The sequence below is a fragment of the Salvelinus sp. IW2-2015 genome, linkage group LG13 (genome assembly GCF_002910315.2).
Source record: "Salvelinus sp. IW2-2015 linkage group LG13, ASM291031v2, whole genome shotgun sequence".
NCBI lineage: Eukaryota > Metazoa > Chordata > Actinopteri > Salmoniformes > Salmonidae > Salvelinus > Salvelinus sp. IW2-2015.
Genome location: NC_036853.1, coordinates 396695 through 408312, shown reverse-complemented (window position 1 = coordinate 408312; position 11618 = coordinate 396695). Strand labels below are relative to the sequence as shown.

The 11618-nt window shown below is 41.4% G+C and overlaps 1 long non-coding RNA gene across 1 annotated transcript; it reads right to left on the bottom strand.

Moving 5' to 3' along the window:
• Window positions 1-5545: 5545 nt before the first annotated feature.
• On the bottom strand, window positions 5546-6125 carry LOC111971693 (uncharacterized). The gene is made up of 3 exons (XR_002878302.3): window positions 6084-6125; window positions 5737-5801; window positions 5546-5631 (listed from the first exon to the last, which is right to left on the bottom strand). It is a non-coding gene; the product is annotated as an uncharacterized lncRNA (long non-coding RNA).
• Window positions 6126-11618: the final 5493 nt, after the last annotated feature.

Here is an 11618-nt window from a genome sequence, read left to right as displayed (position 1 = left end):
GGGTTTTGTCTTGAGTGTTTTGTTCATGAGCTTTTGTAACATAACTAGGTCTAAAATKAAGTACTTATCTTTTTGCTTGCTAGCTACTCTGACAGTTTAACAAGAGGTGGTAGCTAAGCTTGTTTCCAAACAAATTGGTGAATGTGCTAAATGGCTACCTAGCTAGGTTACTGTGGCTAGCCAAAAAGAGCTTGTTTTGGACGTTATCTTGATAAGTATTTTCACCATAGGATTTTTAACATTCAAAGCTACTGGGAAAAGTCCGTGGCAGGCAATGTCACCTTAGCTTGCCACAGAACTTCTGCGTTATTGGGGGTACTTGTGTCTTATCAGCCTACACCACTGCACAAACCTGTTACTATGACAACTAGTGTAGCATTGTCAACAAATGACTGCCTTCTGAACACGTCCAATTTGGTTATTCGCAACTTGTTTGGACAGTCTGTAGTCTGATTTGAGCATAAAAGCCTGCAGTGTGAATAARGCTTTAGACTATTACAATCACAAGAAGTATCTTAACCTTTTAATACCAAAATATGACTTGCACAATTTCCCATCAACCTCTGGGGGAGGGCATAGAAGCAGTCCTTCCCAAAGTATTGTAGCTAGCCCCTAGAAAATGTCCTGTGAATCGCTGGACTGGAACTTTGGAAGTTACGTTAGAGCGTCACACATTCTATAGTAAGAATAGTAGCCTGTACCACACCATTGCAGGCTGCACTGAACTACTGGTGTTAAATACGGTGTTCTGGTTATAAAGGTGCGGCTGGCTGCTGAGTTAAGTGTGCATTGTGTCAAGCAGTGCGGCTTGGTTGGGTTGTGTTTCGGATGGACAAATGGCTCTCAACCTTCGCCTCTCCCGAGTCCATATGGGAGTTGCAGTGATGATACAAGACTGTAACTACCAATTGGATACTATGAAAAAGGGAGTAAAAAAGATATTAAAAAGGATTCAGACCCTTTGCTCAAACTTGAAATTGAGCTCAGGTGCCTCCTGTTTCCATTGTTCATCCTTGAGAGGTTTTTTCAAATTCATTGGAGTCCACCTGTGGTAAATTCAATTGATTGGATATGATTTGGAAAGGCACATACCTGTCTATATAAGGTCTCACAATTGACAGTACATGTCAGAACAAAAAACAAGCCATGAGATCGAAGGAATTGTCCGTAGTGCTCAGAGACAGGATTGTGTTGAGGCACAGATCTGGGGAAGGGTACCAAAAAATGTCTGCAGAATTGAAAGGTCCCCAAGAACACAGTGGCCTCCATCATTCTTAAATGGAAGAAGTTTGGAACCACCAAGACTCTTCCTAAAGTTGGGCCCCCGGCCGAACTGAGCAATCGGGGGTGAAGGGCCTTGGTAAGGGAGGTGACCAAGAACCTGATGGTCACTCTGACAGAGCTCTAGAGTTCCTCTGTGGAGATGGGAGAACCTTTCAGAGGGACAACCATCTCTGCAGCTTTACACCAATTAGGCCTTTCTGGTAGAGTGGCCAGACGGAAGCCACTACTCAGTGAAAGGCACATGACAGCCCATTATGAGTTTGCCAAAAGGTACCTAAAGACTCTCAGACTGTGAAAAACAAGATTCTCTGGTCTGATGAAAGCATGATTGAACTCTTTGGCCTGAATGCCAAGAGTCGTGTCTGGAGGAAACATGCCACCATCCCTACGGTGAAGCATGCTGGTGGCAGCATCACAGAGTTTTTTCAGCGGCAAGGACTGGGAGACTAGTCAGGATCGAGGCAAAGATGAACGGAGCAAAGTACAGAGAGATCCTTGATGARAACCTGCTCCTGAGTGCTCAGAACCTCAGACTGGGGTGAAGGTTCACCTTCCAACAGGACAACGACCCTAAGCACACAGCCAAAACAATGTAGGCGTGGCTTCGGGACCAGTCTCTGATTGTCCTTGAGTGGCCCAGCCTGAGCCTGGACTTGAACCCGATCAAATATTTCTAGAGAGACCTGCAAATAGCTGTGCAGCAGCACTCCCAATCCAACTTGACAGAGCTTGAGAGGATCTGCAAAGAAGAATGGGAGAAACTCCCCAAATACAGGTGTGCCAAGCTTGACGCATCATACCCAAGAAGACTTGAGGCTGTAATCGCTGCCAAAGGTGCTTCAACAAAGTACTGAGTAAAGGGTCTGAATACTTATGTAAATGTCATATGAGGGGTTTTTGTATATAAAATTGCAAACAAAAAAAAATAAAATTGCTTTGCCATTATGGGATATTGTGTGTAGCTTGATGAGGGGGTAAAAATTATTTAATCTATTTTATAATATTGGTCTAACTTAATAAAATGTGTAAAAGTCAAGGGGTCTGAATACTTTCCGAAAGTATTCTTTCGGATGTGCATGTACTTGGATGGTTTCACTGCTTACAAATATCTGGGCATCTGGATAGCTGTCTTTTAAAAAGCATATTGCAGAGAGGCTGACGTGTACTCAGAGCATGCGCAGACCAACTGGCAAGTGTCTTTACTGACATTTTCAACCGTGAACGAGTCTGTAATATCTACATGTTTCAAGCAGACTGCCATAGTCCCTGTGCCCAAGAAAGCGAAGGTAACCTGCCTAAAACACTACCGCCCCATAGCACTTACGTCAGTAGCCACGAGGTCCTTTCAAAGGCTGGTCATGGTCTAGGGTTTCTGGGATAATGGTGTTGATGTGAGCCATGACCAGCCTTTCAAATATTTTCATGGCTACAGACGTGAGTGCTACGGGTTGGTAGTAATTTAGGCAGGTTCCCTTAGTGTTCTTGGGCACAGGGACTATGGTGGTCTGCTTGACAGACTCAGACAGGGAGAGGTTGAAAATGTCAGTGAAGACACTTGCCAGTTGGTCAGTGCATGCTCCGAGTACACGCCCTGGTAATCCGTTAGGCCCAGCGGCCTTGTGAATGTTGACCTGTTTAAATGTCTTACTCACATCGGCCGCGGGGAGAGCGTGATCACAAAGTCGTCCGGAACAGCTGATGCTCTCATGCATCTTTCAGTATTACTTGCCTCGAAGCGAGCATAGAAGTTATTTATAGTGGCTTGCGAAAGTATTCACCCCTTAGCATTTTTCCAATTTTGTTGCCTTACAACCTGGAATTAAAATAGATTTTTGGGGGGTTTGTATAATTTGATTTAGACAACATGCCTACCACTTTGAAGATGCTAAATATTTTGGGGTGTGAAACAAACAAGAAATAAGACAAAAAAATGGAGAACCTGAGCGTGCATAACTATTCACCCCCCAAAGTCAATACTTTGTAGAGCCACCTTTTACAGTAATTACAGCTGCAACTCTCTTGGGGTATGTCTCTATAAGCTTGGCACATCTAGTCACTGGGATTTTTGCCCATTCTTCAAGACAAAACTGCTCCAGCTTCTTCAAGTTGGATGGGTTCCACTTGTGTACAGCAATCTTTAAGTCATACCACAGATGCTCAATTGGATTGAGGTCTGACCTTTGACTAGGCCATTCCAAGTCATTTAAATGTTTCCCTCTAAACCACTTGTGTTGCTTTAGCAGTGTGCTTAGGGTCATTGTCCTGCTGGAAGGTGAACCTCCGTCCCAGTATCAAATCTCTGTAAGGCTGAAACAGGTTTCCCTCAAGAATTTCCCTGTATTTAGCGCCATCCATCATTCCTTCAATTCTGACCAGTTTCCCAGTCCCTGTTAATGAAAAACATCCCACAGCATGAAGCTGCCTCCACCATGCTTCACCTGTGAGGATGGTGTTCTCGGGTGATTGGATGATGTTCTCGGGGTGATGAGAGGTGTTGGGTTTGCGCCAGACATAGCTTTTTTCTTGATGGCCAAAAAGCTGCATTTTTGTCTCATCTGACCTGAGTCCCTTCTTCTATATGTTTGGGGAGTCTCCCACATGCCTTTTGGCGAACACCGAACATGTTTGCTTATTTCTTTATTTAACCTCTCTAGGGGGTGTGGGACGGTAACATCCCACCTGGCCAACATCTAGTGAAATTGCAGAGCGCCAAATTCAAAAACAGAAATACTCATTATAAAAATTCATAAAACATACAAGTGTTATACATTGTTTTAAAGATKAACTTCTTGTTAATCCAACCACGGTGTCAGATTTCAAAAAGGCTGTACGACGAAAGCATACCATGTGATTATCTGAGAACATMGCCCAGCAGACAAATCATTACAAACAGTTACCAGCCAAGTAGAGGAGTTACACAAGTCAGAAATAGCGATAAAATGTATCACTTACCTTTGATGATCTTCATATGGTTGCACTCACAAGACTCCCAWTTACTCAATAAATGTTCATTTTGTTCGATAAAGTCCCTCTTTATATCCAAAAAYCTCAGTTTTGTTCGCGCGTTTTGTTCAGTAATCCACAGGCTCAAAGGCAGTCAAAACAGGCAGACGAAAAATCCAAAAAGTATCAGTAAAGTTTGTAGAAACATGTCAAACGATKTTTAAAATCAATCCTCAGGTTGTTTTTAGTTATAATAATCAATCATATTTAAACCGGACAAAAGCTTCGTCGAYATAAAAGGAAAACAAGAATGGCGTGCTCTCGGTCGTGCGCGTGAAAAACCTCTGGGACACTGCAGTGTCCACTCATTCAGAGTGGTCTTACTCCCTCATTTTTCAGAATACAAGCCTGAAACAATTTCTAAAGACTGTTGACATCTAGTGGAAGCCATAGGAAGTGCAATTTCAGTCCTAAGTCAATGGAATCTTTATAGGCAGTCAATGGAAAACTACAAACATAAAAAAATCCCACTTCCTGGATGGATTTTTCTCAGGTTTTCACCTGCCATATCAGTTCTGTAATACTCACATACATTATTTTAACAGTTTTGGAAACTTTAGAGTGTTTCCTATCCAGATCTACCAATTATATGCATATCCTAGCTTCTGGGCCTGGGTAACAGGCAGTTTACTTTGGGCACGCTTTTCATCCAAAATTCCGAATGCTGCCCCCTACCCTAGTGAAGTTAAAGGAGTTTTGGATACGAGTGATGGATATATGACTTACATTTTCCAACCTGAGGATTCAACTGTGAAGATTTTCACAGACAGCGGTCCCAAACCCCTTTATCATGCAAATCCCGGGAGTTTTTCTCCTGCGCTGCGTATGAGAGAATGGCTTAAGATAAGGCTTGTGCTCTGTCAAATTGAACAGGTCCTGAGTGGTACAACCCTGCCAGGCTATGCATTGGAAGAGCTTGTGTGCGGGTGCAGTGATTTGAAAACCATAATGATCTCTTCAATGGCATATAGCCCCGACTCCAAAGTGACAATTTTAGCATGTGAACAATATTATAGTACAAATGCAACGAAATCTGTCCGTTCATATGTATTTTCCAAAGCCTGCAAGGATGTAAACTTTTTTATGCCAGTGTTTAGCTTTAAATGGATTGATTACCCTATAATCATAACCCTGATGAATAAGCTGGACAGTCTTTTCCAAAATCGTGAACAATTACGTCGCTGGCCGCTTCTATCCTTAAGACATACCCAGGGTCTACATGCAAGACGTTTGATCTATCCATGGAGTGAAAACTTACGGAGCCTTGTGCAAGAAAGTCTGTCTTGACGACGGTGAATTGGAGACGGATGGATGTCAGGGCTAACCTATAGCCGGGCCCTTTATCTGTAAGAAAGGAATAGTAAAAATGTTTAAATAATTATAGCATGTTTTAAAAGGTCTGTACTAAAGATTTAGAATTAAATATAGGGTATTAATGCTATATCTCACCCCTTAACGAACGGGAATCTCTCGTTTTCTCTCTCGCCCCGGTATGTCGCGGAGAAAAGGCATTTCTGGGAAAATGGGCATGTGCATTTCAAAACAATGTCATAATTTAAACGAATGCAGTCTTGCCTACAACAGCATGTTATAAACATTTAAAGATTATTAAAAGTGTAGTACTGTGTCTGGTAATGATGTATAACTGTTGTACAACAATGTCTATACATAAAAAACATTATTGCATGTTTCAATATTGCTCAGTAAAATTGTTTTGGATTAATTATAACATGTTTTAAAAAGGTCTGTACTAAATATTATGAATTTAAATAAATGGTTTTAAAGCGGTATCTCACCTTTAACGAAGGGGCTCTGGCTTTTCGCTCTATCAACATGCATGTCCCGGAGAAAAAGGCTTTCGGAAAAGACGTGTGCGTGCGCGGGGGTGTGTGCGTGTGCGGGACATGTATGTGTGTGTGTTTCAAAACAAAGGGGAGTGGGGGTGTGTGTCTCTGCATGGGGCATTTGAAACCAAAAAGGTGTGTGAGGCTGTTTAGGATTGTGTGTGCGTCTCTTCAATTGGGCTTGGCACTTTCGATTAATTACCACACATGCCTTTCAAATACGTATTTATCTCACCCCAGAGGATGTGGGGGGGGTAAAAAGTCAAACAACCCCGGCAGAATATATCATGTCGAGACAACCTCCTACGGTTCCATAATCAGCGCATATACTAACAGCCACCCCACCCCGGTCTATAAATTTACATCGGACACCCCCCAAGCTGCTACCCCTGAGGTTGTAGGAAATCAAAAGGAAATACCAGCAGACAGAATATGTCGAGACATCCCTCCTGTTGTTTTTGGGTCTCTAAACATTCTGGGGTACTATATGACCATTTTTGCATACAGGATGTCGCCCGAAAAACATCACCCCCGCTCTGTAAACTCATTACAGACTATCTCTCATTAGAGACACGACCGCGGAGCGAGGCTAGTGTGTCACGTTCGTTGAATGGAGGAGACCAAGGCGCAGCGTGATATGAATACATTCTTCTATTTATTTACGAAGACACACTAAACAAACTTTACAAAACAACAAAACGAACGTGACGCTATATATAAACAAGTGCAGACAGAGGCAACTAACCATAGACAATAACCCACAAACTAAACTGGAAAATGGCAACCTAAATAGGATCCCCAATCAGAGACAACGATCAACAGCTGCCTCTGATTGGGAACCAATCTAGGCCACCATAGACCTACATATGCCTAGACTAACTACACACACCTAGACATACATAAACCCTATACAATACAAAAACCCCATAGATATATAAAACCCCTAGGCAAGACAAAAAACACACATGCCACCCTCGTCACACCCTGACCTAACCAAAATAATAAAGAAAACAAAGATAACTAAGGTCAGGGCGTGACATAGTGAAACAGATACTATCCATTCTGTACGAACGGCAAAAGCGCAACTCCAGACACAAGGCCAACAGCCCCGAAGAGTTATCAGCCCAGAACAGCTAAAAGATAATCTGTGAATCCGTCCTAATGGAGCTTTCTGAAGGTGAGTTAGTAAAAATAATATATTAGATTTGGATGCGTTAGGTATTTTCTGGGAATTGTTTGGATATTACAATTTGATATTATTGTAATATTAAACCGGCGTGATGGTATCTATTTCGTATAAATATATTTGAATATTATCTAACGTTTGTAGGATATCCATCCTTTACCCAGTTGCTCCAGGGAATAAATGATTTGAGACAGCCTTCGTTAGAAGGGGATTCAGCGAAGCAAAACGTGTGCAGCCAGTCACCATCACACTATTTTCGACGTAAGTCCAACAATAAAATACATAAGAATATTTATACATTAAAAACAAGAAGTGTGCACCCTATATTAAAAGCTATTTTTGTGTTTACAGCTGACAGACCGCAAAGAAGTATCCCGGCTGCATTATGTACTCTGAACGACTACGACGGAGACAATAAAATAGATGCTATTCTCCCGTTCTGTATGAACGTTTTTTCAAACAAACCGAGAACCGAGGCTATAACCATCCGTCCCATCAACTCCCGCGGGAACCTCCACCCACTCGCTCCATATTCCAGACCCAAACAAGCAACGCAAAACTCAGGCACAAGTGCATTGCGCAGAATCACCCCAGCCCCAGAAGTGTTACTGGGCCGGAAACTTACTGCTTCAAGAAACGGCGCTACATGGACACGGTATGAAGCCCTTATATATATATATGTTATTAGTTATACATATTTTATTATTATTTATACATTTTTATGATTGAATATGTTAAAACAATGACAAATTATGTTTTTTCAGGCTTCACCGAGACATGCCCGGCAGAACCTGGAATGCCTGGTGAAAAAAGTCTAGAGACCACTGTTTCCGCGATTCGTCAGAACAGCCCGTGTCAAAAAAGCTGAGGTAATTTAATTATGTATTGTTAATATATTGTATTATATCTGAAATGTATTTGACATTTTTATCTAATATATTTTATGTTTAATATACTATTTTGTATATATTATTTTCTTTCAGACTCCGCCCCGGCGTATAACGGCACAGAAGACCATACACAACGTGAGCACGCRGAGGATTTCGGCGCACAGGACATCCCCAATAAAACACCGAAACCGGATGATTTCAAAGTTTTAAATGACATTTCAGAGGTAGACGACTTGATGTTATATGAAGCGGCCAACCTTCTTGATTCATTGTAGAAACACCCAAACCTGAAATAGAACAAGCTAGGTTTCTCAGCCTTTTCCAGGGCTCTAAAATTCAGAAAGGTTTTGCTACACAAACGAATGGGGGCTTTACTCGAGCGGCAATACAGTCAGGATCTATCCTTCTGGCATAGAACAATGCCCCATTTGTTAAACAGCAATCCGATTAAAAAACGCAAATACAGGCTCTAAAAACCTATATGTAACATGTATCCTTCCAGAATACCATAAGCACACACATCATTAATTACCCAAATGGATGAGCCAACAGACATAACAGTTGAAACCCTGTTATCCCAAATTCCCGCCGAACTCCAAGCTTTAATTAACCAGATGAATGAGGCTGGGGTAACAGACAAATTTCCGATAGATGAAACCATGCTATCCCAGAATCCCGCCGAACTCATAGAATTAATTAATCATATGAATGAGTCCGGGACGACCGATGAAAACCTGTTATCCCAGATCCCTGACGCACTCATATCGTTAATTAACTTATTTGATATAGGGGGCAGCATTTTCACTTTTAGATGAATTGCGTGCCCATAGTGAACTGCCTCCTACTCTGTCCCAGAAGCTAATATATGCATATTATTATTACTACTATTATTACTAGACTGTTTGAATGATGTCTGTGAGTCTGTGAGTATAACAGAACTCATATGGCAGGCAAAAACCTGAGAAAAAATCCAAACAGGAAGTGAGAATTCTGAGAAGGGTCGATGTTAAAGTCATCGCCTATTCAATTCCCTGTAATATATGGATCTGTTTGCACTTCCTACGCCTTCCACTAGATGTCAACAGTCTGTAGAACGCTGAATGAAGCATCCAGTGTGATGTGGGGTCGGATGGGAGGTGTTTCAGTCACTGGTCTGGCAGATTGCCAGTTCTTGCTCACGCGCTTTCCTCATGATATCGCCTTGCGTTCCATTACTTATACAGACATGAAGAAATGCTCCGGTTGGAACATTATTGGATATATATGATAACAACATCCTGAAGATTGATTCTCTACTAAGTTTGACCAGTTTATTCGACTTGTAATATAACTTTTTGAAGTTTTCGTCCAACGTTTGCCTGCATCTGCGCGAGCGTTTGGACACGTGTACTACACATGCTAGCAAAAGTAGCTAATTGGACATAAGTTATGGACATTATCGAACAAAACAACGATTTATTGTGGAACTAGGATTCCTGGCAGTGCATTCTGATGAACATAATCAAAGGTAAGGGAATATTTATGATGTAATTTCGTATATCTGTTGACTCCAACATGGTGGAGAAATGTTGTTAAATCTGAGCCCTGTCTCAGATTCTTGCATGGTGTGCTTTTTACGTAAAGTTATTTTTAAATCTGACACAGCGGTTGCATTAAGAACAAGTGTATCTTTAATTATTTGTAAAACATGTATCTTTCATCAAAGTTTATGATGAGTATTTCTGTTATTTGACGTGGCTCTCTGCAATTACTCTGGATATCTTAGAGGCATTTCTGAACATGGCGCCAATGTAAACCGAGATTTGTGGATATAAATATGCACATTATCGAACAAAACATAAATGTATTGTGTAACATGATGTCCTATGAGTGTCATCTGATGAAGATCATCAAAGGTTAGTGATTCATTTTATCTCTATTTCTGGTTTTTGATACTACTATCTTTTGCTGGGAAAATGGCTGTGTTTTTCTATGGCTATGTACTGAGCTAACATAATTGTTTGGTGTGCTTTCCCCGTAAATCCTTTTTGAAGTCAGACATGTTGGCTGGATTCACATAATGTGTAGCTTTAATTTGGTGTCATTCATGTGTGATTTCATGAAAGATTGATTTTTATAGTAATATATTTGAATTTGGCGCGCTACATTTTTTCTGGATTTTGGCCAAGTGGGACGCTACCGTCCCACCTATCCCAGAGAAGTTAACCAGATGAATGAGAGCATAAGATCTTCTACACAGGACCCCACACAGACCCCGCCATTAACTCCCATGTCCGAAGAGTCTGAAACGCAATATGTTGTTTTTGAGAAATTTGAAAATTGTCTAATATATCAGGAGGGAGATGGTCTCGATAGAAGTGTCCGGGTTGTGTGCCGAAATAAATTCAGCAATACAGAGATTCAACAGTTTTTCAATTTCACATGGCTGAATCAGAATCTTGACTATGCTGTGTTTTATGTGATGATATTGGGATACTCTGAACAAACTGTTAGACAGGGCAAGAGATTATGGCGAACCTTGTGATGTCTTACAGTTGGAAATTTGTGGAGATAGCATGCAAAACACTGTATCTCTTATTTTACCCAATAGCGAAGTAGATCTTGAACAATTTATAGCCCTGCTGGAACGACTTATTCAGTCAAATTTATCCGTCATAGCCGATAGGACCCTCGAGCTTGTAGTGCAAATAATACGTCAACCCCAGGGTGGCGGGGGGCAGAGAAGGAAACTAGATGGCCTAATGCAATCAGAAATCATAAGCAATAAAAGGGCATACCTCATAAACGTTCACAATCCTGGTAATAAGCTATGCTTTGCAATAGGCCTAGCACATTTACTCAACCCAGGATGTACGGATCTAGCGGCGTTACAAAAGGCTAGAGAGCTCCAAATTGCCGTTGGTCTAGGTACACAGGATGCGGTGGCATTCTCGGACAGTCAAATTTGAAAACTTGCTGAACATCACGATTGTGGTTTTGTACCACAGTAGAGCTAATGCAGCTCTCTTGAAATTCCAAAACAACCCACAACCTCATCCTCAGATTCTGTTATTTTATGTGCAAAACAACCATTATTATGCTATTACCAACATCACAGCGTTTTTAGGCGCACTCGTGCCGTTATAACTGTTCAGTATGTCTGGATGAAAAATGTCCGATGCAACCCTTAAACCTGACACCCTGTGCGGATTGTCACTGCACATGTCGTTCAACCTCCTGTTACGAAAAACACAAAATTGAAACATGGCACCCCAAGGCCTGTAAATCTGTAAGCAGTTAACAAGAAATGTCCAAAATGCCATTGCAATTACAACCTTAAAATAGACAACCCTAAACCTCTTGTGTGTGGAATCATACATTGCCCAATCTGTAAAGGGCCTTTGAAAAGCAGAGATGCTGAAGTGGTTCAAG